At 40.9% G+C, this 27,302-nt stretch overlaps 1 protein-coding gene and 1 long non-coding RNA gene across 2 annotated transcripts in view; one reads left to right on the forward strand and one right to left on the reverse strand.

Annotated features, from left to right (window-relative positions):
- Positions 1–27,302, reverse strand: part of CD34 (CD34 molecule) — a 118,086-nt gene that overhangs the window by 64,667 nt on the left and 26,117 nt on the right. The gene's annotated exons all lie outside the window — the stretch shown is intronic.
- LOC143818091 (uncharacterized) lies at positions 14,799–17,149 on the forward strand. The gene is made up of 3 exons (XR_013224302.1): positions 14,799–14,974; positions 16,564–16,785; positions 16,879–17,149. It is a non-coding gene; the product is annotated as an uncharacterized LOC143818091 (long non-coding RNA).

The raw sequence follows: 27,302 nt of genomic DNA on the forward strand, positions 1-27,302 counted from the left end.
GAAAAATGGAGAAGCTACGAGTATCGGAAAATGGCGCAATTTTTTTTTTTAGCAAAGTTTGGCATTTTTTTTCACCACTTAGATAAAAAATAACCTAGACATGTTAGATGTCTATGAACTCGTAATGACCTGAAGAATCATAATGGCAGGTCAGTTTTAGCATTTAGTGAACCTGGCAAAAAAGCCAAACAAAAAACAAGTGTGGGACTGCACTTTTTTTGCAATTTCACCGCACTTGGAATTTTTTTCCCGTTTTCTAGTACATGACATTGTAAAACCAATGATGTTGTTCAAAAGTACAACTCGTCCCGCAAAAAATAAGCCCTCACATGGCCAAATTGACGGAAAAGTAAAAAAGTTATGGCTCTGGGAAGGAGGGGAGCGAAAGACGAACACGGAAAAATGGAAAATCCCAAGGTCATGAAGGGGTTAAACCAGGTACTAGTACTTTTGGAAGTGAGGACAGGTGCCAAGTCCTGCTGGAAAATGACATTTCCATCTCAAAGAAGCTTGTTGGCAGAGGGAAGCATGAAGTGCTCTAAAATTTCCTGGTAGATGGCTGTGCTGACTTTGTTCTTGATAAAACACAGTGGACCTACACCAGCAAATGATATGGCTCCCCAAACCATCACTGATTATGCAAACTTCACAATAGACCACAAGCAGCTTGGATTGTGTTGGATTGTGTACCTCTCAACTCTTTCTCCAGACTCTAGAACCTTGATCTCCAAATGAAATGCAAAATTTACTTTCCTTGTGGAGTGTGTTAGTGACTGCCTTCTGAACATCTGTCAAGTCAGCAGTTTTCCCTATAATTGTGGAGCCTACTGAAACAGACTAAGGAACCTTTTTAAATGTTTAGGAAGCCTTTGCAGGTGTTTTTTGTTAATTTTTCTAATTTACTGAGATAATGACTTTTGGGCTTTCGTTGGCTGTAAGCCATGATCATCAACATTAACAGAAATAAAATCTTGAAATAGATCACTCTGTTTGTAATGACTCTATATAATATATGAGTTTCACTTTTTGTATTGAAGAACTGAAATAAATTAACTTTTTGATGATATTCTAATTTTGTGAGAAGCACCTGTATATAGCATATTGCACACATAGTCCTTGTTATTCATGTGTGCTATATGTGGTTCCAGTGCTCAGTAAAATATAAAATAAAAAAAAACATCCATGCCAGTACTTTTAATATTCAAAGTACAACATACGCGCTACAACATACATACAAGGTCAACAGGTTGATTTAAATTTTTGCAAAAAATATGGATTTTCTATTTTAGTTAAGTACAATTAAGACCAGAAGTTTACATACACTATATAAAAAGACACTTATGCATGATTTTCTCAATATCTGACATGAAATCAGAATAAGCCTTTCATGTTTTAGGTCAATAACGATTACCATAATTATTAATATTTGCCAAATGCCAGAATAATGAGAGAGACACTGTTTTAAGGCATTTCTATTACTTAAAGCAAAGTCAAAAGTTTACATACATTTCATTAGTATTTGGTACCTTTGCCCTTAAACTGAATGACATGGGTCAAACGTTTGGGCTATCCTTCCACAAGCTTCTCACAATAGTTGGTCGGAATTTGGGCCCATGCCTCCTAACAACACTGATGTAACTGATACAGGTTTGTAGGTTGCCTTGCTCGCATCTGCCTTTTCAGATTTTCCAATACATTTTCAATAGGATTGAGACAGGGCTTTGTGTTGGCCACTCCAAAATATTGACTTTGTTATCCCTAAGGCACTTTGTTACCATTTTTGTAGTATGCTTTGGGTCATTGTCCATTTAGAAGACCCATTTCCACCCAAGCTTTAACTTCCTTTATGATGTATTGAGATGTTACAGCAGTATTGCCACATAATCTTCTCTTCATAATAAATCTTCATAATTTTCTCATTATGCCATCTATTTTGTGATGTGCACCAGACTCTCCTGCAGCAAAACAACTCTACAATATGATGCTGCCACCACCTTGTTTCACAGTTGGGATGGTGTTCTTAGGCTTCCAAGCTTCTCCCTTTTTCCTCCAAACATAACCATGGTCATTATGCCCAATAAGTTCAATTTTAGTTTCATCAGACCACAGGACATGTCTCCAAAAATTAAGGTCTTTGTTCCTGTGTGAATTTGCAAACATTTATCTGGCTTTTTTATGTTTCTTTTGGAGTAATGGCTTCTTCTTGGCAGAGTGGCCTTTCAGCCCATGTCAATACAGTACTCGTTTGACTGTGGATATTGACACAATCTTACCAGCTTGCACCATCATCTTCACAATGTCTTTTGCTTTTGTCCTTGGGTAGATATGCACATGTCGGACCAAAGCATGTTCATCTCTGGGACACAGAACCCATCTCCTCACTGAGTGGTATGATGGCTGGACATTCTCATCTTATTTGTACTTGAGTATAATTTGTACAGATAAACGAGTCTCCTTCAGGTATTTTGAAATTGTACCAAAGGATGAGCCAGACATGTGAAAGTCCACAATTCTCTTCCTGATATCTTGGCTGATTTCTTGAGAGATTCCCATGATGCTACACAAAGAAGCAGTGTGTTTCAGGTGTGCATTAAAATACGTCCACAGGTGTGTCTCTAATTAACTCAGATGCTACCAAAAAATCAGAAGATTCTAAACACATAACATCATCATATGGGCTGTCCAGAATTGTTTAAAGACATAGTAATCTTAGTGTATGTAAACTTTTGACTTTGTAGTGAATAAAGTAATAAAAATGCATTAAAACATTCTCTCTCTCATTATTCTGGCATTTAGAAATTATTAATAATTATGGTAATCCTAATTGGCCTAAAACAGAAAAGGTTTATTCTGATTTCATATCAGATATTGAGAAAAACATGCATGTGTCTTTTTATATAGTGTATGTAAACTTCTGGTTTCAACTGTAAATAAATATGAAATAATTAGACATGGGCTCCTCTACAAAACCATCACTAGCCTTTAAACTTGACAGCGAAGGCTAGCTTCTTAAAATGAAGAGAGAAACACATTCCAAATACTGAAAGGTCTTCACAAGGTGCTTCTTTATCAGACCTACCCCAAATCCACTCAAGATGTTAAATTCAGATTTCAGTAACTGCCACCTCCCACTAATTCCAGAGTTCAAAGCTATTTATAATGGCCATTGGTCTGGGTTAATGCAGTTTTTGGTGCAGTTTATGATGAAGTTTTCTTAGTTTAGGTTAGGAGAACATCAGTAAACTAGAACATGTATAACGGATATATTGATATTTCGATTTTCTTTTGGACTGTCTCCTGGAATTAAATAATAAAAAACTGCATAAAATAATTAATCCAAAGGAATTTGGACCCTGTATCCTGCCCCTTACATGTGCTTTTTCAACTATATAGTCAACACTTTCCTACCTAAATAACAGGATAGGATTTCATAGAGTGTTATCTATATACAGTGCTTAGCATAGCTGAGTACTCCCCTTTGAAAAGTAAGATTTGAATCAATATCTCACTGAACACAAGAACAATTTCCAAAATTTTGACAAGACAGAGTTTCATAGAACATTTTAGGTTAATAATATAACTTTTGTTACAAAATCTTCAGGTTTACTCTGATGCAAAAAGGAATATACCCACATCAAAAACTATTAAATCTAGTATTCTGTATGACCTTTGTGACGACACTGCATTTACTCCTAATTAGGCCAGACGTATTTTTCAGTAGGACAAGAGGCATAAAACATCGATCATATGAACATTCTGAAAGTTGACTCTTGAATGTATGTATATTGCAGGTGTGATGACACAGCATTTGTTCTTGAGTAGGCCAGACATGTCTTTCGGTGGGTCTAGAGACCTAAGTCATTGTTCGCATGAACCTGAATGTTGACTCTTGAACTTATATTTGTGGCAACTTATTGTGTTGCTATCCTTGGAAGACAGGGATGCAAAGTAATTGAACAATCTATGCTTGCTAAAATGTTGATTACCCATTGTATAAGTCCATGCAGATTGTTTACCTGTGAACATTGATGGAAAAACTATGCAGATTGATTGAATACTCGAACAATGAGAGTTGACCTCATCCCACCTTCCCCCTGACCTGTGAATGATGGCCTGAAGGATAGATGTGGGTATAAAAAGAACCTCTATGCTATTGCAGAGAGACTCTAGATGACAGTAGAAAAGACACCATGGCTCCAACCAGAGGAATATAGATTTGAGACACTCTATGGAAGTCAGCTTAATAGACCATGGCACCAAGCTGGAGGAATACAGATATGCTCTATTGACCATTACCAAACCCTTAAAGACATTTTGAAAATTCAGGTTGGGACAATCAGATCAACCACATGCCTTCAATGGACTATGTCAGTTTCCTAAGCTTGTTGTTACCTCCTCTCTTTGGGTGCCTGCCAAAAGCTGGGTGCCATTGGAGGAGGTAGTTGGCCCTGGATGCCCCGAAGTCGCAGCTGCTCTAATCCCGGCAAGCCAGCAGAAGGGTGAGACTCTGTAATTTGCACCATCTTATGTATTTGATGGGACTGTACTATATGATACTGTCTGTTGGTGGTTCAACAAAGTATTGACACACTGTTTTACCCACACCCTGTGATGTCTGAGTAGTATTATGCCCATGGGGCAGGAGTATGGGTTTTCAGTGGGATGAACCCTGGTCCATGCAGTCTTTCTAAAGACAGCCAGGACAGTTGACGAGATCACCCACTGATCCTCCATGATAAAGAAGACAGCACCAAGTCCTCCAGGCATGGAATGAACAAGTTCGCAACATATTGCAATATCTATCTTTTTCTATTCTTCAAGAACGACCTCTTTTAGAGCCTAGATGCTGGATTACAAGTGATGCTCAGCTTGTCTTTTCGTATTCCCCATAGATAATTGATTGGATTCAGATCAAGTGACATACTTGGCCACTGAATCACTTTCACTCTGTTCTTCAGAAATGCCACAGATGTGTGATTTGGATCATTGTTTCGTTGGAAAAGTACAGGTTTTTGCATCTTTTTAGCACCAAAAGCCGCAAATACTTTGAAAAGTTGCAAAAATGCACTGAATTGAACACTCCTCTAGAAACCCTACTTCAGGCAAGGACTGGAGTGAGATAAGCCAAAAAATGTGACATTTGGTGAAAGTCGCATTTCATGAATTTGACCCATCTGCAGTTTAGCAAAGTTCTTGAGTAAAAATAATAATAAAAAAGATTTAAAAAATAAAGATTAAACATAGAGGGACTGAATCATCAAGACCAGCATGTTCACGCCGGTCTTGATGATGAGATGGGTTGGAGTCAAATGCTTCTGATTCATGAAGAGACATACACCTCTTCGTGAATCAGGAGAGTCAAATGAGTGGCTTACACCTCTGTGTGCACCTCGCCACAAATCCTTCTTCAGTCCATGCTGGAGTAAGATTTGTCACTTAACAAAGACCATGCCACATCCTTCCCCAGCCCTACTGACTTTGTCAGAGTTTGGGGAAAATGGCGGAGAATGCAAAGGTTGCATCATTTTAGTGCTGCCTCCAAGTTTAACAAATTTTGTGACTTTTCAAAGCTTTTTACACCAGAATTCAGGAGTAGAGGCTTTTATAAATCACTCCCATAAGGTATAAGGCAAAAATACTAAAGCCATTAAAGAGGAGTAAAATATTCAAAAAAACTGGAGAAATGTGAATGATGAGGCCAATGTATGCAGTATATCAGCTTATATATCCATGTAATCACATTTATTTTGTTCACATTCTTAATAGTGACAACCACCCTCTTTTTAAAAAACGAATGAAAGGTTGGCGTTACATAATAATGGACTAGTAATTTAATCTTGTTTAGGGTCCTGACCTGTAAAATTATATATGATTAAAGGATTAAGCCACACAAAAACGTATCTTTGCCATCGCGCTGATCTCTGCCACATGTGTTTCTACAGCTTACTCCAGATGCTATATAAACATGAGCTCTGGGCTAGTTCTGTGGAATGCCATTAACCTTTTTTTCTGAAACAGTTAATTTACTTTTTCTTCCCTCCCCATTTTTATTTTTTTTCCTGTTAGTTAAGAATAACATTTTTATTACTGATTTACAGAACATGTGCCATTTAAAACACAAATATTTCTTATATTGAAGGATAACATTGCATGTTGTACATCTATGTATAAGTTACACCTTTTATAAACCTCTTTCAAAATATGTGATGAATGGAAAAAGAAAGTCTCAGTGGAGATAGGCAATGGGGAGGTTTGTGATGGGGTAATTTTCCAAACGCTGTTCTCAAATCTAGGAATTCCTAAATTACACCTTCATCCATCAATCCTACGTCAGCATCATGTATAAGCTTTGCAGCAACACACTATCTCTCAGATGAGAACGGGGGATGTGCCTGGCAGAATTTACAGCCAATTCAGTTTTTTTAAACTTTGAATTTTTCAAATATCTCAAATAGTTTAATTAGATAGAAACATGAAAATAGCTCCATAAATCTGGTGACCTTTTCTCATTTGACCTATAATCTATATGAAGTACTTCAGGTAGTCAATTAACTAGGGATATATAAAGTTGTAAATTACTAATTGTTTTTGTCTTGGTCATACAGGGGGAGATTATTGATACTGGTGGACTGTAAAAATGACGAGTTAGTGTCTTCCCCAGTACAGTATGCATCAGATTCATTAGATCCATACATGCACTTCTGGAAACTCCTAAGCCTCATCCACTTTTACAGAAATAGGCATCAGCGTTTTCAAAATGTGGAATATGGCAAGAATGCCAGATTTATGCAAGATGACTGTTATGAATCCATTAATAGATTTACCCAAGCAGCAGATTTAAAATTAAAGTATAAAGATTAAACTTTTTTTTACCTATATAGGCGTGCCAATATTTCCAAGAAATTACAGTACAAAGCAAGAGAATCATGTAAAAATTTCCATAAAAGAAAACTGCAGCTGGCAAATGGTGAAATGTAAAAATCCATATCAAAGTTTGTATGCACTCTATGGATTTTGCCAGTGATTTTATTTGGAGATTTTGGCAGCAAAGACAAAATCAGTAAGCTTGTCTACTTCTAAGCAGGTTAAAATATGGATGCAAAAAATACTTTCTTTCCAAGTGAATTAGGTCTTTAAAAATCTCTTTATACTTGGTGAAAAAGAAGTAGTAGAAAGAAAGCTGTGGAACTGAAAAAGAGCAATAGGATCTAATCTGGTGGTAAGTGGTAATTTGGTGCGATACCATTTGCTCACCTGGTAGAGTTGTGTGATACATAACAATAATAAGAACTTGGAAGTAATCAGCTGCTACAGACTCATGGGTTGAAAAACCATAAATGCCAAGGGAGAGAATAAGTTGTTCCAATACACTGCTGACAAAAATCCACAGGAGACTTGATAAATAGGGTGTGTTTTTTAATATTTACACATTTTAAAGACATATGACTTCTTCATCAGGACACAATCACACTGGATGACTTTGAAAAGCATAACTATTAAAAACTGCTTCTAATTATTGAGTTTCCTGGATTATACCTGTGGAATGTCATCGGCAGTGCAGAGGAACCACTTAATCTCTCCCTTGGCATGCTGAAAAAAAAGACTCAGCATGTGAATTTACCTAGCAAATTGCCTCGATACAGTCTACATCTTCAGATAAGTTTGGGGAGATGCAGATAATTTGATATTCTTCACATTCATATATGCTGTCTACGAGTAGATTTGTTTTATCTAACCCACTGAAATTTGTTTCCCCTTTCTCTAAAATATCCAAATCCTTCAAAGGAGAAAGCAAAAAATGTATTTCAATTTGGACAGAAATGGTAACAGCTTCCAATGCCTCCAGTGTGTTCTCTAGAGCATTCCAACACAAATACATTATATAAACTAGTTTATATAAAAATGTAATTCTTCTCAAATCAGAGACATCAGTCATATACATGCCAATGCCGAACTCAAATTGACCACCCCATTCGTAACGTCAATCACCTCATCAGCAAAACAAATTGCCCACCATGTTCTGAACACCAGTGACCTTAATGACAAAACAAATTGCCCAACATATTCTGAACGCCACTGACCTCAATGACAAAACAAATTGTTCACCATATTCTGAACGCCAGTGACCACAATGACAAAACAAATTGCCCACCCCATTTTTGAACACCAGTGACATTATTGACAAAATAAATTGGCCACCCCATTCTGATCACCAGTGACCTCAATGACAAAACAAATTGGCCACCCGCTTTTGACTGTAATTGTTTGCTTTACTTAGCTAGAAATCAGATAAAAAGTAGCTTCTATGTATTGGTTTAGGTTAACTATAGGTTTGTAATTTAGGAACTGAGCTATGGCTGCTAGATCCATATTATTAACCATATTTTTCCAAAGATTTACTGATTGTGAATGAATAAAAAATTTTAATTAAGCAGTGACACAATGTCATTTAATAAAGAATGAATAAAAAAGAATACTCTGCTGGAAGACTGTATTTTCCTAGTAATAGTATATACATTATCAAACAGTAGGGCAGATAATGGCTCGGCATGGGGGAAAAAAAAGAAGTTATACTGTCTATTATGCAACTGTCACACTCAAGAGCTCAAGAGGTCACCTTCAAGAATACAAACAATTCTGCACTGAATAGAAAGAAATTGTCATATAATTAGTGTTGAGCATTCCGATACCGCAAGTATCGGGTATCGGCCGATACTTGCGGGTATCGGAATTCCAATACCGAGATCCGATACTTTTGTGGTATTGGGAATCGGTATCGGGATTAATATCAATGTGTAAAAGAAAGAATTAAAATAAAAAATAGGGATATACTCACCTCTCCGACGCAGCCTGGACTTTACCGCCGTAACCGGGAGCAATTGTACATAAAAACAAGCGCTTGAAGGGCCTTAGATGAGGTCACTGCGCTCTGATTGGTCCGTAGCGGTCGCGTGACCGCTACGCGACCAATCACAAAGCAGTGACGTCACCTAAGGTCTTTCAAGCGCTTGAAATACCTTAGGTGACGTCACTGCTTTGTGATTGGTCGCGTAGCGGTCGCATGACCGCTACGCGACCAATCACAAAGCAGTGACGTCACCTAAGGTCTTTCAAGCGCTTGAAATACCTTAGGTGACGTCACGGCTTTGTGATTGGTCGCGTAGCGGTCACGCGACCTCTACGGACCAATCAGAGCGCAGTGACCTCATCTAAGGCCCTTCAAGTGCGCATTCTTAGATACAACGGCTCCCGGTTACGGCGGTAAAGTCCAGGGGCCGCCGGAGAGGTGAGTATATCCCTATTTTTTATTTTAATTCTTTATTTTACACATTGATATGGATCCCAGGGCCTGAAGGAGAGTTTCCTCTCCTTCACACTCTGGGAACCATCAGGATACCGTCCGATACTTGGTGTCCCATTGACTTGTATGGGTATCGGGTATCGGTATCGGATTAGATCCGATACTTTGCCGGTATCGGCCAATACTTTCCGATACCGATACTTTCAAGTATCGGACGGTATCGCTCAACACTACATATAATATGTATGAAAACACTGTAAGAAGCATCTAAGAGAAATGCTGCTTTTAGATGATCTGAGAACGATTAACGATTCACCACTTTAAGATCATCTATTTGATCTCCCTAAACATAGGGAGATATACGTTTTGTGATTTGTGCGTTGCTTTAAGTGTTTATTCAAAGAAAACCAAGAAAAAAGGGATATGCATAACACTGGGATCAACCATCAAAATAAACAACAACTTTATTAGTACAAGGCATATCAAAACAAGACATACATTTAAAAACATTTAAAAGAAACCAGAGAACCGCATATGGCTGATAAGCCACATGCTACCCCCCCAGACAGATGGAAATAAATGCCAATGAGCACCCCACAAAGTCTAATATCAATTACAGAACACTGCACATATATATGATTTCAAATATGTACACTCATCCGCTGCCAGCTACACTCTATGGGCTTAAATTACAATATTTGTATAGCCATAACAGCGCTTACAAAATGAATGGAGCACTGCCCAGAAACCTGGGACTAAGATAACCGCCTTCTAAATCAAAGGTATATCACACAGAGAGAACCGTACACTTATGCAAAGGTATATAACCCAGAGTCCAAAGATAAAAACAAGTCCAAAAGACCTGAGACTCAAAAAATGCCGGGTAGGGATGAGGGAATGCAATATAAGGTGCTCGTGCTGGGAGGGACTGAAGCCCCACGCGTATCGACGCTGCAAAAGCGTCTTCCCCTTTTTTTAAGAGATGTACAGGAGGGCCTCCTGAAAACAATGTTCCCAGTATTAGGAAGTGGGTCTCCCATAGTGTTTGCCTATGCAGTGAATGCAATGGCTGCCAAAAATTTGGAGGCACTCGAATGTCCCTTGGAAGAGACGCGGAGGAGGGCCTCATAAAAAAAATTTTCCCATTAGAAAGGAGCAGGTCTCCTAGACTTGTAATGCCCATGCACTAAGTGTATGGGCTGACAAACATTTACTCTTGGGGGGTATACATGAACATACTGTATACCAATTTTTTTTATGGGCATCATAAACACCCTTTAAAAAAATTATGTGGATGTTGCATCACAGACTGCAGTCACCCTGGTGATATGGTGGTGGAGGATGAGGATGATGAGGAGGAGGACAACAGCAAATAGCCAAAATCAGGAAGGGTATACCCATGTGTGGGTGTGAAGAGGTGCATGGGAATAAACCTCCCAAAAAAAGACACTGGATTTGAGTTTATGTTACTCTTCTATCATTCAGTGGTGTTGAGAAGTCTGGCCCAATCCAGCCCTTGTTCATTTTTATAAGAGTCAGCCTGTCAGCATTTTCAGTTGACAGACGAATATGCTTATCAGTTATAATTCCACCTGCGGCACAAAAAACCTGCTCTGACAAAATGCTAGCAGCAGGGCAGACCAGGACCTCCATGGCATAGAGAGCTAGTTCATGCCACATATCTAGCTTGGATACCAAATAATTATAAGGCACAGAGGAATCACAGAGTACGTTTTTTACAATCAGCAAGGTACTCCCTCAGCATCTTCCCAAACATTGCACTCCTTGTGAGTGTACCCCATGCCTCAGGGCCTGTGCGATGGGAGGGTCTGAGAAAACTTTCCCAGAACTTTGACAGTGTTCCCCTGCCTCTGCTGGATTGGAGTTGTGTCTCTCTTGCCTGTATTCCTTCGTTGTCCCACGACCTGTGACCTCTGCCGCCAGCGTTTTCAGATGGGAATTTTTTAAATAATTTCGCAACAAGGGCCTTCTGGTACTGCCCTATTTTAATAGACCTGTCTGCCTCGGGAATAAGAGACAGAAATTTCTTGTAGTGTGGGTCTACCATCCAGTAATGACTGTCACTCAAATTTTTTAGAATGTGAGGGTCACATTCAGCGTAACATAATCTCAGCCATGCATGCCAGACTGCTAAATGGCAAGACTTCTGTGTCCTCATCAAGAGGACAACTGACCATGCTCTCCTCCTCCTCCCTGTCCTCTGGCCATCCATGCTGAACAGGCGGTATGACAGTTGTGTAGGTAGTACCGTCTATAGCGCATAAAACTAGCTCCTGTTCTTCCTCCTCCTCTTCCTCATTGTCACCCAATCCACATTGGGATGAGATGAGGCTGGGCTGTGTGTAATTACCCTGTATGATTCCTTGCTCCATCTCATCGTGCTCCGCCTGCAATGCATCCTCTTTGATTGTGAGCGTTTCAAAACACAGAGAAATAGGATGGTGAAGCTAATTATGGTATCATAGCTCAAAGTTTTGGAGGATGGTACATATCTCGGACATCAATGTGCACTCCTGAGGTCTTATGGAGTCTGAACTGAATACTGACGGCCTTGATAATGCTGGTAGTCAACAAGTGCCCTCTTCTGCTTACAAATCCTTTCCAACATCTGCAGTGTAGAGTTCCAACACGTGGGGACATCACACACCTGTCGGTGAGCAGGAAGCTGCAAACGATGCTGAAGCATGGCAAGGGTGGCAGAAGCTGTAGCTGACTTTCTAAAATGGGCACACAGGCGGCGTACTTTGACAAGCAGATATGGCAGCTCCGGGTAGGTTTTGAGAAACCGCTGTACCACGAGGTTAAGCACATGGGCCAGGCATGGTACGTGTGTAAGCTCGTCTTGCCTCAGAGCTGCCACCAGGTTCTGGCCATTGTCACACCCGGCCATGCATGGCTATAGGTTCAGCGATGTCAGTCACAGATCTGCCTGCTCTTTCAGAGCTGTCCACAACTCTTCAGCATTGTGCGGTTTGTCACCTAAGCAGATTAGCTTCAGCACAGCCTGTTGCTGCTTGGCTGAGGCTGTGCTGCAATGCTTCCAGCTTGTGACTGATGTGGTCATTTCAGAGATTGAGGCTGAAGAGGAGGATGAGGTGCAGAGGCTGTAGACTGTGGGTGATTGACCTAGGGCCTGAAATCTTCGGCATCAGGAGGACGAGTTCCATCCCAAAGTCCGACTAGGTCCCGGCTTCCACTATGTTAACCCAGTGTGCTGTCAGCAAAATTTACCATCGCTGCACACAAGCACTTGTCAACGTGTCCGTGGTTAAGTGGACTTTCCCAGTAACTGCATTGTTGAGGGCATGGCTAATGTTGTTGACACATGCTTGTGTAATGCGGGGACAGCACATTGGAAGAATAGTGGTAGCTGGGGAACGAGTACCAAAGGATGACCACCACCATCAGGTTGTGGAAAGCATCCATCTCCATGAGCCTAAAAGGCCACATTTCGAGCGGAAGCAGTTGCAAAATGTGTGAATTCAGTAGTGTAGCCTGTGGGGCGTTGGCTGCCTATTTGCGCTTGCGTTCCAAGGACTGGGGTATGGACAACTGAACGCTGTGCTAGGACAAGGACGTGGACATGCTTGCTGATGGTGCTAGTTGACTGTGTGCAATGAGTGAGTTCCCAAGCAGAGAATGGAGTATTTGTCCATATGACCACAATAAACCGTACATTCTGTAGAGCTGGTATTTAAGGAAGAGTGGACAATGAAAAGCCTTTACTTACACAGAAAAATTGTAAGGCTCGTTTACAATTTGCCAAAATACATGTGGGAGACTCTCCAAATGTATGGAGCAAGGTGCTGTGGTTAGATGAGACAAAAATGTAACTTTTTGGCCAAAAAGATAAATGCTATGTCTAGCACCAAACCAACACAGCTCATAACCCCAAGTACACCATTCCCACAGTGAAACATGGTGGTGATAGCATCATGCCATGGGTATGTTTTTTGGCAGCAGGCACAGAGAAAATGGTCTGAATTGAGGGGAAGATGGATGGTGCAAAATACAGGAATATTCTTGAGCAAAACCTGTTTCAGCCTGTCTGTGATTTGATTCTGGGATGGAGGTTCACCTTCCAAAAAGACAATGAACCAAAGGATGCTGCTAAACCAACACTCGAGTGGTTTAAGGGGAAACGTGTAAATGTTTTGGCATGGCCTAGTCAAAGCCCAGACCTTAATCCATTAGTGAATCTGTGGTCAGACTTGAAGATTGATATTAACTAGAGGAAACCATCTAAGGCCCCTTTCACACTTCAGTGTCTCCGGTATGTGTAGTGACAGTTTTCTCATGTACCAGAGACACTGACACACGTAGACCCATTCAAATGAATGGGTCTATGCACGTCAGGGAATTTTCATGGAACGTGTGTCCATGTGCAAAACACGCAGACATGTCCATTTTCACCCGGACACATGGGCCGCAAAACGTGCCACACACATGCATAGACGGCCACTAGGGGAAGTAGCGCTACTGTAGCCACTGTTCCCGGCGGCTGGTGCTGAAGCCAGCTCTCATCCATTCTCCCCTGCTCTGCCGGCGAGCAGCACGAGCTGGGGAGAATGAATGAATGAAAAACCCGGACATGAGGTCCCCCTATGTTTTTAAACCAACCCAGCAAAACTCACAGATGTGGGCTGCTATTCTCAGGCTGGTAAGGGGCCATGGATAATAACCCCGAGAAACAGACAATTAGGCGCACTGCCATATACGTATTAAGAGTATACTGGGGGTGCAATGTCAGTAATAGGGACCAAAATTAGCAATAAAGAGAAAAGCATTACAGCAAAAAGAATTGCACACCATCCAATAATAAGAAACAAATGTAAAAATAACACCACAGACAATTAAAACATAATTAAAAATACAAACACCATCAAACACTCAGGTAATAGAGACCATAGCTTAGTATAATACTGTAACCCAAGTTAAACCTAGTGGCTCATGAGGCAGTGTGCAATATCCCTAATAGGACAATATCATAGATAGCCCATGAACACATCCATATGCAAAAAAAAAGTCATAGGCAATTTGTCCAAAGTAATATAATGCTAACTGGCCAACTTACAGGTTTAAGCATAACCCGTACACAATAATACTACTAGGTCCCATAAATGTCAACGGAGGAAACCCCCCATAGAAATATAGCCTGGTGAGAGAGCGATGCCCAATAGCCCCCTCCCAGCCTAAAATCAGCGCCAAGCAGATGCCCTGATGTACAGTTTACAACCGGAGCGGTGCTAAGATGTGACCGCCCCAGCTGTAAACCAATGGGTATGAATGAGAAGCAACGGGCACAGGCTCAGTAACTAGCGGTGGCATCACTGAATCTGTGTTCGCTGCCGGCATGAACTCCTGTGACCTCAGGACCTTGGGAGAATACAAGTGATGAGGTCACGGCAGTTCAAGCTCTGTCACAGTGACCTCATCACTTGCATTCTCCCACGGTCCTGAGGTCACAGGAGTTCATGCCGGCAGCGAGCACAGATTCAGTGACGTCACTGCTAGTTACTGAGCCTGTGCTTGCTGCTTCTCATTCATTCCCCAGTACTTTGCAGCCAGAGCGGTCACATCTTAACAACGCTCCAGTTGTAAGCGGTACATTCCCCAGATACGGATTACGCCGTAGGACTGAACACCAGACAGGTATGGTATATTGTTGGTTCATTATTTTTTTTTACAGGAGATCGAGTGTGTCGCTTGGATTAGCAGAATAATAAGGTTGGCAAAACTGTGTGGTGTATGAGTTCATTAAAATACTTTATTCTTACTGTGTGGTGTTTATTTAACCCTTTACCAACTATAGGATTAGTAATGGATAGGTATCTTATTGACACCTCTCCATTACTATGCCGGGCTTAATGTCACCTTACCCCACTTACCACCTCTAAAGAGCAAGTGGTAAGAACTGGGCAAAGCTCCAGATTTGGTGCATCTAATAGATGCGCCTTTTCTGGGTGCTGCAGGCTGCTGTTTTTAGGCTGGGGGTCCCACACTCATGGCCCCTTACCAGCCTGAGAATAGCAGCTCGCACCTGTGAGTTTTGCCGGGTTGGTTTAAAAACATAGGGCGACCCCACGTCGGGTTTTTTATTAATTCATTCTCCCCTGCTTGGGAGGATTTGACCATGAGCTTCAAATTATGCCACTGAATATCACAATGTTCGTCAGGAGCTTCATGATATGGGTTTCAATGGCTGAGTATTTGCATGCAAGTCTTGTATCACCAAGCATTGGATGGAGTGGTGTAAAACACTGCAACTGAACTGTGGAAGAGTGGAGATATGTTTTTTGGACAGACAATCATGCATTTCTTTCAAGCAATCTGATGGATAAGTCTGCGTTTGGACACTGCCTGGAGAACATTATCTGCCTGACTGCATTGAGTAAACTATAAAGTTAGTGGAGAAAGATTACTTTAGGCCTGTTTTTCATTGGTTGGCATAGATTGCTTAATTCTAGTGAAGGGAAATATTAATTCAGAATACCTGACAGTTGTATGCTTCCAGCTTTGAAGAACCATTTTTGGGCAGTCCCTTTCTTATTCAAGAGTTTCTATGCCCCAGTACCCAAAGTAAGTTCTCGAATGGCATGCTTGGGTAAGTTTGGTGTGGAAGACTTGACTGGTCTGACTGAGCCCTGGCTTCAATCCAATTGAAAACCTTTGGGATGAACTAGAATAGAGATTGTGAGCCAGGTCCTAACAGCAGTGTCTGACATTATAAATGCACTTCATGAAAAGTGGACAAAAACTCCCACAGACAAACTTCCTGGAAGAATGGGAGGTGTTAAAGCTGCAAAAGGTGGACTCACTTCATACTACTACCTATGGATTTAGAATGGGATAATATGAAAGCTCCAGGACAAGTTCTTTGGTCCATATAGTGTATAAGCTTCTGACCAAAACTAAGGGTGATTTCATTTCTGAGATCAGGAAGCTACAGAGTTGTGATCTGTACATGCGTTCATGCTAACACTTTCATTATTGCTTTGAATAATAAAAGTGCTGATCCATGCTGTCGATACAGAAGACTTCCATAAACGGTACCTCTGTCATATCAAACTTAATGCAGCCCTGAAGCCACATAAGCACTTTAGACTCTGTAGATAACATCTGAAATTCTCTGTCCTTGTTCTCCTGAGCTGTGAGGTCTGATGGGCCGAAATCTCAGTGATGGAGCTCAGCATCTAATCTAATCTTACAGTTGTTTTTTTAATGAACATTTGCTTTTTTAGCAGGGAGATTAAACGGCGTCCAAAACAAAGCTCATAGTTAAGGCATGGCGGTGACGTGATGGAAGAAATGGATGGCCAGGTCTGGGAGAGCTGCAGACTCAGCGGTCTCACAGTGACGGAGGGTTAAAGGTGGGGCGGGCTAGAAGTATGAAACAACTGTCTGCCAATGCCAGAAGTCAGAAGGATACCTACATTAAAGTTCGGATGCACTTTTGCATTGGTGTACGTAGATGACTAGCTTACATTACATTACTTTCAAATGTACTCAATTTACGATATTATCAATTATTAAAATTTACAATGTTTATTTTTCAGCTTCCAAAGGAAATACAGAGACCTTGTATTCTCTATCAATAGGTTTAACTAAGGTCAGATACAGTACTTAACCAACCTGTCATCACAATATGCATAATACAGAAAGATAAGAAAACGTGTATTTGGTTATAGAGATGATATCTAATAACAGGACGACCCAGTGCTCAAAGGATCAGGGTGTTGAGCATGCCTATTCATTTTCTAGGTGGGACTAACATACAGTCATAAAGCTGCAGATGCATAAGGTGATGAAAATGCAGATTAAATTTAGATTTCCCACATTCATAGGATAAGGAAATGTGTCCATGGTCCTCTTAGATTTGTTATGTAATCATCCTACTATTGTGATTATCAAAAATTGTTAATAAAAACTTAAATAAAAAAAATATGATTATAACACATGCAAGATTTTATTACAGTCATGCACACCTAGGATTTTAAAACATACCAAAAAGGTGTCAATATGCCAATTACTCTGTGGAGCAACAGAGCTGAAGGGTTATCCAGGACTATATATTTTTTTATACTAAGAACTAACAGACAAGAAGTTGTTAACATCCTGCCTATTGTGCCCAGAGTCAACCTTTGCTGGCTCAGAGCAGTCCAAGACTGCTCCTACATGTGACTCAGCTATTGTCACATCGACAGAGCAGCTCCTTCTCTTCCACTCTGTTGACGGGGGCATCACTGCTGATATCACTGCAGAGAGCATGACGTTGGCAGTCACGCCCTGTTGACAGAGCAACAATAAAAAAGATCTGCTCTGTTGACGTTGAGTAGCTGAATTGCCCGCAGGAGCGGTCAGTTACCACTAGGAGCCGGCGCTGGGTAGAAGAGACAGGTAGTTGGCTCTGTTAGTGCAGCGCCCCAGAGTCCTGGTCATTGCAGTATTGTCGCTCTGCCACAAGGGGGAGTGATGGTACGTCTGATGGCACTAAAGGAGTTCACCTGACCAGGTATCACAGTCACACACTACACTTCACACTCCGGCCACCAGGGGGAGCAAAAGGTTCTATGTATTAGGCCACTCCTCACACTCTGGTAAAACTGGGAGTCGGATAGGAAGTTAGAGAGAAGCTGACTGGGTTTTGCCCAGGTAACATCTAGTGAGAGAGGGAGTTGCTTGGGAAGACAAAGGGAGGTCCCTGTCAGGGGTGGGATCCTGACAGTGGCCTAGCACGAGACAGATCGTTACGGAGCCATGCCTGCACCTCATTGCGGCGGCATCCTAAGAAAGGACACGAAGCGAAGTATATTGTGGAGAAGTGAGAAACGAGATCACAGCATAAAGGAGATAGAACCAGGAGGAGTCATGCCCCAAGATCGGCAACATCCTTCTGAGGCGCGTAGCCGGCGGCCGGAACGCCGAGGAAGTAATAGACTCTACGCATTACTTTGAACTACGGCAGGGTAGTTAACTCTAGGTTGGCTGTCTCACCTTCACACCTAATGAAGCCAACGGAGGCAATTGTGGGAGAGGGGCGTCTCTAGGGTCCCTATAAAATAACTCCAGGCCTACCCCATCATACGGGTGCGTCCTATCCAAACCATCTGGGGGATGGAGAGAAAGAACAGAAACATACACGACAGTTGTGAGGACTATCCCGTGGTGCTCAGCAGGGAAGTACTACAACACCCAGGCGCTAGTAGGTAGGCTACTGATTTCCACCTGCAAAGGGAACTCTGGATGTGCCTTCGGACCGGCTGGTCTCAGCCAGCCCTGTTAGCAGTGCTCTGGATTGCGGATGCCGAAGCCTTCAGTAAAAAGGTAAAGAGACTGCAACCCTGTGTCCTCGTCATTTACTGCGACCTACACCATTACCATCTACTCATCAAGGGAAGCCCTGGGGACATACTTCACCTGTGGGAAGTTACAACATCTAGCTGCCATTCCATCACCCCAGTGGACCCCTAGCAGCGTCACCCTGACCGAATACCACAGGTGGCGTCACGAACACTTGACAAACTCTCACCTACACCTTTATTTGGACGCCCCTTAGCAGGGCCACGGACTGGGTCGGGCCACCGTGACACCCCTAGAACCGAGACCGAGGGACCCGGTACCGAGTACCCCGCTGCCCTGCGTTTGGTGGCCACTCCATTAGCAAATACCCGTTAGTTTTTAGCCTCATAGAAAAATAAAATATAGTAGTCTTGGAAAACCTCTTTACAACCTCATGAATCTAAGATTCTGGAAGACATGGCATTGTTGCAAGGAATTTCTACTTTCTAAAGAATATTGCTCTTATGGCAGACTTATGTCCCTTCATTATAGGGCATTTTACTTAAATGACTTGAGTTGTATCTTACTATAAACAGACATGACATTCCTTCTTACCTTCCCTACACTCCTATCTTCCCCTTTTAAATTTAAATTTTGCCTCTCTCTTTACGTTCTCTCTCTCTCTGCGTCCTGTACACCCCCTCTCTCTTCTCCCTGACTTGCTGGTATCTTGCATATCTTTTCTATAGCTAGTACCATGTCAAAGATTTGGGGGTTCAATAGCAATGGGGAGCATGCATCCTGCTGTCGGTTAACAACTTTATGATACCTACTGATTTGTACATTTTGAAATTTTGCTTTCTATCATGTTAACTATTGGCTGCTTTGTACCATAATACACGCAAGGGTTCTTTTCTCCCTTTCTCATTATGACCTCTTTCACTTTTTTTACCTAAAAAAATAATTTATAATGAATGAATATGCCAGACTCCGCATATACTCAATGGTCTCCCTACTGCTCCGTTTTCATGACTGACTCAAGAGTTTCTCACCCTCGTTCCCTATATAATACTCATCATTTGAAACAACTAAATATACATCACTTCAATTTGTGCTGCCTGATGACAAGTCCATAGACAGCCAGGACACAAGGAGACTACAAAGTTTACATTATTTTTCCGTCAAATACTTGTGTCAAAAGGAAAAAAATGGTCCCTGAAATTTCAGAATTCTTTCTATTTGTTAAACATCATTTTTCTTTTTGAAAATATTTTTGGGGAAAAAAAACATTTACCTTAATTTTAAGTGTACATGTTTGGTTATTTGTAGCAATGGGAAATTACTAACATTATCCTTGACAGTGACATTAATTAAGCCTCATCAATCAGTAACGATGATGAATGGCTACAGATTTTCTGCTCTCTGAATAGAGACTGAGTACAATGTGACTTGGAGGCCCGAGACATATCTTGTTTAAAGTTTAATATCCTGTAGCCCACCCAAGAAAGTTTATTTAGTGTAGGTATTGCCTAATTAAACCATGCACACATGCTAAACATTTTTAGAATTCAGCTATAGGGTATCTATCTAACCTTCTATGTACAAGAAAGTTTTCTGGTAATACTCACAAGCGGCGTCTGATAGTGCCGTCATAATTACATGAGTAACAACAATTCACTCTTTTCACTCTGTTTTAATATAAATGAAATAACAAAACACATAACCCAAGGTAAAGTATGAGGACAAAGAGCACTATCATGAAGCAAAAAATAAAAATAAAATTATGTATAGAGCGCAGGACAAAAATTATAATTAATAAAATATAGCTTTTATTGTAGACTAGTTGGCCCGTTTGAAATTTTCGCACATTGGTTGTCGGGGGCACAGGCAATTTCAGGAAAATGAAGCTGGTCAAATGTAAATGTATATAATGAGATGATGAACACAGAGAGGTATGTGTCTCACTGACATATATATATATATATATATATATATATATATATATATATATATATATATATATATATATATATATATGTTTTCACAAATATTTGAGCCCATGGATCCATTACATGTCCATTGTGCATACGGATGTCACACGGATGCTTACATGCGAGAAACTCGCATCCTCGCGCTGCACACGGATGACATACGGATCACTGTTCAGGGAACATTTCTGCGATTGTCGTCCGTGTAAAACGGTCCGATTTTTTTATACGTTGTGTGTGACTCCAGCCTAAAGGAGATCCCCCAACATTAAACATAATGGTATTTAACTTACTGATCAGAAGGGGTCTGACTGTCAGGACCTTGCAAAAGAACAGGGGCAGCAGCATTTTTTTACCCTCCACAGCAGCACTGCCATCTGTCTGCAGTGTAGGGAAGTGCAACACAACCCTATGTATGTGAACGGAGCAGCTCCCTGTACAGCAGTGCCACTTTGACAGTAAAAATGATGAAAGAGAATTGATCCCATAACTGAGCGTATTTACACCATTGTATAATAATTGGGAATATCCCTTTAAAAAAAATAATAATATCTGCAGATTACTTTACCTTTTTTCCCTACGGTTGGATTTTTTGTTTCAATTTTTGCAAGGTTGTTTCCACCAATCACTCCCATCGGGAAACAATGTACAGTCTGAGTTATGTCAACGCTGCAGCTTTTTACTTGGAACCAGAGGTGACGCCACGTCACCAATTAGCTGCAACCTTAGAAGGAAGATAGACTTTTCAATGACTGTCCAATAATACGGAAAATCTGATGATTCAGAACCTGTCTGGTCCCTTTTAGGCTGCATTCATTTATATCTTCAGTTTTAAAGGGAATCTGACACCTCATTTTGGCCCTATAAACTGCGGCCACTGCCATTAGGGGCTTATCTACAGCATTCTCTAATGCTGTAGATAAGCCCCCGATGTAACCTGAAAGATAAGAAAAACAGTTAGAGTATACTCACCCAGGGGCGGTTCGGTGTGGTCCGTGTCAGATGGGCGTCGCAGGTCAGGATCCGGCACCTCCCATCTTCATGCGATGACGTCCTCTTCCTTGCTTCTGTCACAGCTCCTGCACAGGCGTAAGTACTGAAGAGTGCAGGTGCCGGGAAGTGTTAGAGATGCCCGGTGCCTGCGCACTGCAGTACTTTACGCTGCCCTCAATAGGTCAAATCTACACACCTGTGTAGGAGCCGCAACAGAAGCAAGGAGGATGATGACATCGTATGAAGATGGGAGGTGCCGGACCAGGACCTGGGTAATTATCTTGTTTTTCTTATCTTTCAGGTTATATCGGGGGCTTATCTACAGCATTACAGAATGCTGTAGATAAGCCCCTGATGGCGGTGGTTGCAGTTTATAGGGCCAAAATGAGGTGACAGATTCCCTTTAAAGCTGAAGTCTTAAACAGGTAAAGTTTTACTTTTATTCTATTTCCACTTATGTAGAAAATATTTTATATGTACCTGCCTAAAATCGGCTGGGCAAGGAGTTTGGCAAGCTGGAAAGCAGCCAAGGCAAATGTTAGGATTTGTTTTAGCTTTGTATTAGTATGCTTTGGGGTAGTGTGGAGCCACCTGCAGGTCATTTTTCCTTACTGCAGTTTTATGAAAATGAATGTTTAAAGTGTATTTTGTGATCACATCGTGGATGTGTGGTTTGTTTGGCTATATTCTTGCTGAAGGGGGCAAGTTTACCTTGCAAATTGTGTATCATTTCTGTGTGTGTGTGTGGGTGCAGTATGAACGGAGATACAAAGTAATCACCGAAAAAGACTGTTTTGAAATAATATAGAAGGATACATTTAAAAAGACATGGGCAGTGTCGGACTGGGGTGCCAAGAGCCCACCAGTAACATTTTATAATAATAAAGTGGGTAGTTTGATTAATGAATGATGAGATGCTGCTTTTTTCTGTATGGAGTGAATCAAGTGAATTATGCCAAGTACTGCCCATACAGTGGGGTTGAAGGCCCACCGAGGGATTGCCCTGTTACCCTATGGGCCAGTCCGAGCCTGGACATTGGTATAAGTATTCAACACAGTAGATCAGGGCCACCATTATGGCATTACTGCCCTTACTGGAGCATGGGGCCAGATGAGCAGAGAGGGCCCGCAATGGGCCCCCTCTCTTCTGCTCAACGGGCCCCAGCGGCAGGATTCTGCCGCTTCAGTAACTCATCGCGCGTCCTCAGACACACGATCAGTAAAATCTGTTGTTGTGCAGTAGATTCCTCTGGCACGACAACAGTCAACAGCTGCCAGCTAATCACAGGCGTGCAGCTGGCATCAGCGGGCACGTTGCCGGCGTATGACATCGAGTGGAGATGTCATACACAGATGCATCGAGTGGAGAACATCGCTGGATCTTGGCCAGGTAAGGAAAAACATTTACATTTTTTTGCAAAGCTGGGGTCTGGGGCTGCCTTATACACTATGGGGCAGGGCTGCATTATACTATAGGGCAGCATTATACTATGGGCCTGGGCTGCCTTATACACTATGGGGCTGCATTATAGTATGGGGATGCCTTATACACTATGGGGCTACATTATACCCCTTTGGGAGTGCATTATACCCTTATGGGGGTGCATTATATTATGGGGGTGCATTATACTACTATGGGGCTACATTATACCCCTATGAGGCTGCATTATACCCCTATGGGGCTGCATTATTTCGCTATGGGGCTGCATTATAACACTATGGGGCTGCATTATACTGCTATGTGGCTGCATTGTACTATTATGGGGCTACACTATACTACTTTATATGACTGTGGGATGCACTATACTATTATGGATGACTATGGGGGCTATATGGAGAGACATAAGGCAGAATGGGTGGACACATGGGGTCTAGAATGGGAGGACACATCGGGTCCAGAATGTGGGATATTATTACTGTTACTGGTGCTAATGAATGATATTATTTTTGAGGATACTGTTTTCAGTGTGGGGGAGGAGAGGTCCTGTTACTGTGCAGGGCAAAACGGTCGCTTTTTTCTTCATCTGGCATAGTATAGAGGTTGGGTAAATATTGGGGAATGTGCTCTAGATAACTGTGTTATTTTCTGCAGAGATGAGTCCTGGCTGGAAGAAGTAATGGCGGTCTGACCCGGATGAAGAAGAAAAGCGAAGGTGAAGAACTTAAACTAGAGACGTCACCGGTTAGTCAGTGTGTTACCTGTACACTAACACTATATACTGTATACTATATACAGTGCTCCTGTGTATCATGTCACTAGTGATCTCTGAATTACCTGTACACTGACTCTATATACAGAGCTCCTGTATATAATGTCACTGGTGATCACTGTATTACCTGTACACTGACACTAAAATACAGAGCTCTTGTGTATAATGTCACTGGTGATCACTGTATTACCTGTACACAGACACTGTATATTAAGTACAGATCTCCTGTGTATAATGGCATTAGTATTGTTTTTTTATTGATGATCAGTATTGTAGTATTCATCCCTATGTGGTGGTAATAAGTGATCTGGTCAAGGTGTGGTGGTATTTGTTCCTTGTAGGTGCTATTATTCGGTCACTGTAGTGGTAATATGTGGTCTGGTCATGATGTGGAGGTATTTGTTACTTGTATGTGCTATTATTTGGTCACTGTGGTGGTAATATGTGGTCTAGTCATGGCGTGGTGGTATATGTTCCTAGTGTGTGGTATTATTGGTCACCATGTGGTGGTAATATGTTATTTGGTCATGGTGTGGTTGTATTTGACCCTTGTATGTGATATTATTGGTCATTTTAAAAATTGAAAAATTAATAAAAATATACCTACAATTTTATTGTATATTTTAACAAATGTTTAATAAGTTACAGTAGAGTAGGGCCCTGCCAAAAGATTTTAACTTATCGTGGTGGCGGATTAAAAAATCTTTTGGCCAAAACAAAAGCTGCTGGCTATGTATGTGATTTGGTGATGGGAACTGTTAATGTGTGATTGGTGAGGACATGATGCAGAAGTAGAGTTTTTCCAAGAGAAGGTGGTGGAACTGTGGAAGGTTCGAGGGGTGGAGGCGAGGCTAGGGTGAAGCCTGGGGGGAGTTTTAAGGGGGTCCCAAAAATTTTACCAGTATGGGACCCCGAAATTCTTAGTGGCAGCCCTGCAGCAGATATAAAAGCACGTGCTGGTGGGTGAACCAATAGGAAAACCTCTATGGATAAATAGTAACTGGACAAAAAATAATTTTGTTATATTCAAATAGTATAGAAAAACAAATAATAATACAAAGTTACGTACAGATGATAAAGAAATCCCAATGAAGTGCTAGAAAAAAAAATAATTCCCTGCAGATACAGTAAAGTACATACTAAAGAAGCAAAATTTGGCAACTCGCCCACGAAACACACCCAATTACCTTTTTTCTTATTAAATTAGAAACATTTTGTAGTTTATGTCTGTAATGTGTAACTTGTAATTATATTTTTTTCTATTAATTGACAAATCTGTCTTGTGAGCAAAATTCAACAGTCATCAAATCTTGACAGTTTCTATAAACATTTTTGAAACATCACTAACTAAGGTGAGGCATGTGCCCCAAAATGTCAATATTAATAATAAAGATTTCATTTTAATTGGTTCAATCCTTTATTTATGTTTTCTCATTGTCTAATATTTCAGAATCTGTTTCATCAAACAACATCTGTCAATCAGGTTTAAGGCCTAATAGGTTTATACAAATAATCCCTTTTATTGGAATCTCATGCAGGATGTCGGTCATAAGAAAATAAACACATGCAAAATGAAAGGCTAATAGCCCAAAGTTTCAACCTCGGGTGTATGGCTGCTACATAAGCATGGTTTCAATGTCAACTGGGCATTCTTATTACTAAGAATCAACCTTAGTAATAAAAAAAAAAAAAGAAAGCAAAAAAAAACCAACAATTGATAACACTAAAAACACACTTAAAGGGAACCTGTCAGCAAAAAAATGGTATTTACCTGCAACCATATTTGTAATCAGCATGTAAATACTGATTTCGGGATCGTTCAGACAAGCATATAATATGGATGTGTGCTGTCTAAGTAAACATCAGACAGTACTCGGACCAATGTTATTCAATAGAGCTGTTCGGATGACAGTTTATTTTACTTGGACTGAATGTGAGATTTGCCCATCATGTCTATGGGTGTGGAAAAAAAAATTGGTTCAACTGTGTAGCATCTGCTTTCTACCGATCCCTTGCCATTATTACTATAGGGAAACTGTATTGTTTATGTGCACTTTAAGCTGTTAATGTATAAAATTGTATATCACATGGATGTCAAATGGACATAAAACACAAACACACGGATGTTACCATACATGAACGGCGCTCTGACATATAAAGACACACGGATGCAATATGCTTAAAAATTGTCCAAGTTTTCTGGATGAAACTCAGATGATTTTTCATACACTCATTTGATACTTGAGTTAAATATATTCGACGAATCTAATTTGGAAGTGCAGCTGCATGGAGGAAATTAAGTCATATTCTCTCTGCATCCACTCTCTTTCAGTCAATAGGGCGATACCAATGTAGTGTAGCTATCACAACACAACCAATATCCTGCAATCATTCTTTCTGCCCTCTGTTTTACTCACCAGCTCTGCACCGACAACGCAGAATAGGTTGTCAGTCAAGATGCAGGAGGGGTGATTACAGTGTGCTCACTGTGTGGTGAGAACTGACTGTTCACTGCCTTGGTACTGCCCACTTGACTGGAGGCGGGCAGAAGCATGGAGAATATAACTACATTTGTATCCTAAGAACCCCACTTAAAGTTAGACCGTCAATCATGTTTAAACTCTATTTCCACTATGCAGGTAAATACCCTTTATTTTGCCTATTGGTTCCCTTTAAATACCTCCTGAAAATGAATGTATGGGTTACATTTTTTTTCTCATTTGATTGAAAAACATGCACTTTATACAACAGTTAATTAAATCATTGGTAACAGTTACAAGGCCTAGTTGAGATAAATGAACCCACTGGGTTGCAATGGATTGAAGTCTAGGGGATTCTATGGGTTTACCCTTTAACCTCTGTATGAATATCTGGACTTCACAGGACACTACCCCATAGTAGACTCTATTAGAAACAACTGACATATTGAAGATGCTAACATATATCACTAAAGCAGGAGAAAGGAAGCAAAATCAGACAGGATGGGGTCAGGGCAAGCAAAACAATAGGTGTAAAGAGGAAACAAGCAGAATCAATGCCAAGAGGTGACAAAAAACATTTGCATGGATCTGATTCAAAAGCTTAGACAATGGGAAATTGGAGATGGATCCTTAAAATGCCTATGACTGCTTGTAATTGACTGTAGGTAAAGTGCTTTTTCACATTCTGGCCCTTTAAGTAACAAGGAGTCATGCAGAAGCAATGGTGGTGAAAGGGCAGCCATGCACTACGAGGGACAAGAAGAAAATGTAGCAAGAAATATACTTAGGTCCTGAAAACACACATAGGCCTGTTTATTATAACCAGCAGCATATGTTATGTAAAGTGGTAATTACGCAGAGGTTAGTGATGTCAGAACTCTGGAATTATAGTAAAAAAGATGAACATTAGAGAATTCAGATCTCAACACATAATGAGTAAGTGATGTGATCTCATGTTTCACAGAAGGGAACAAAAAACAGAATTAAAGCTGACTCCATAATCCACGATCACAATCGTGTCCTTGATGTC

Source organism: Ranitomeya variabilis, chromosome 3, assembly GCF_051348905.1.
Source record: "Ranitomeya variabilis isolate aRanVar5 chromosome 3, aRanVar5.hap1, whole genome shotgun sequence".
Classification (NCBI taxonomy): Eukaryota; Metazoa; Chordata; class Amphibia; order Anura; family Dendrobatidae; genus Ranitomeya; species Ranitomeya variabilis.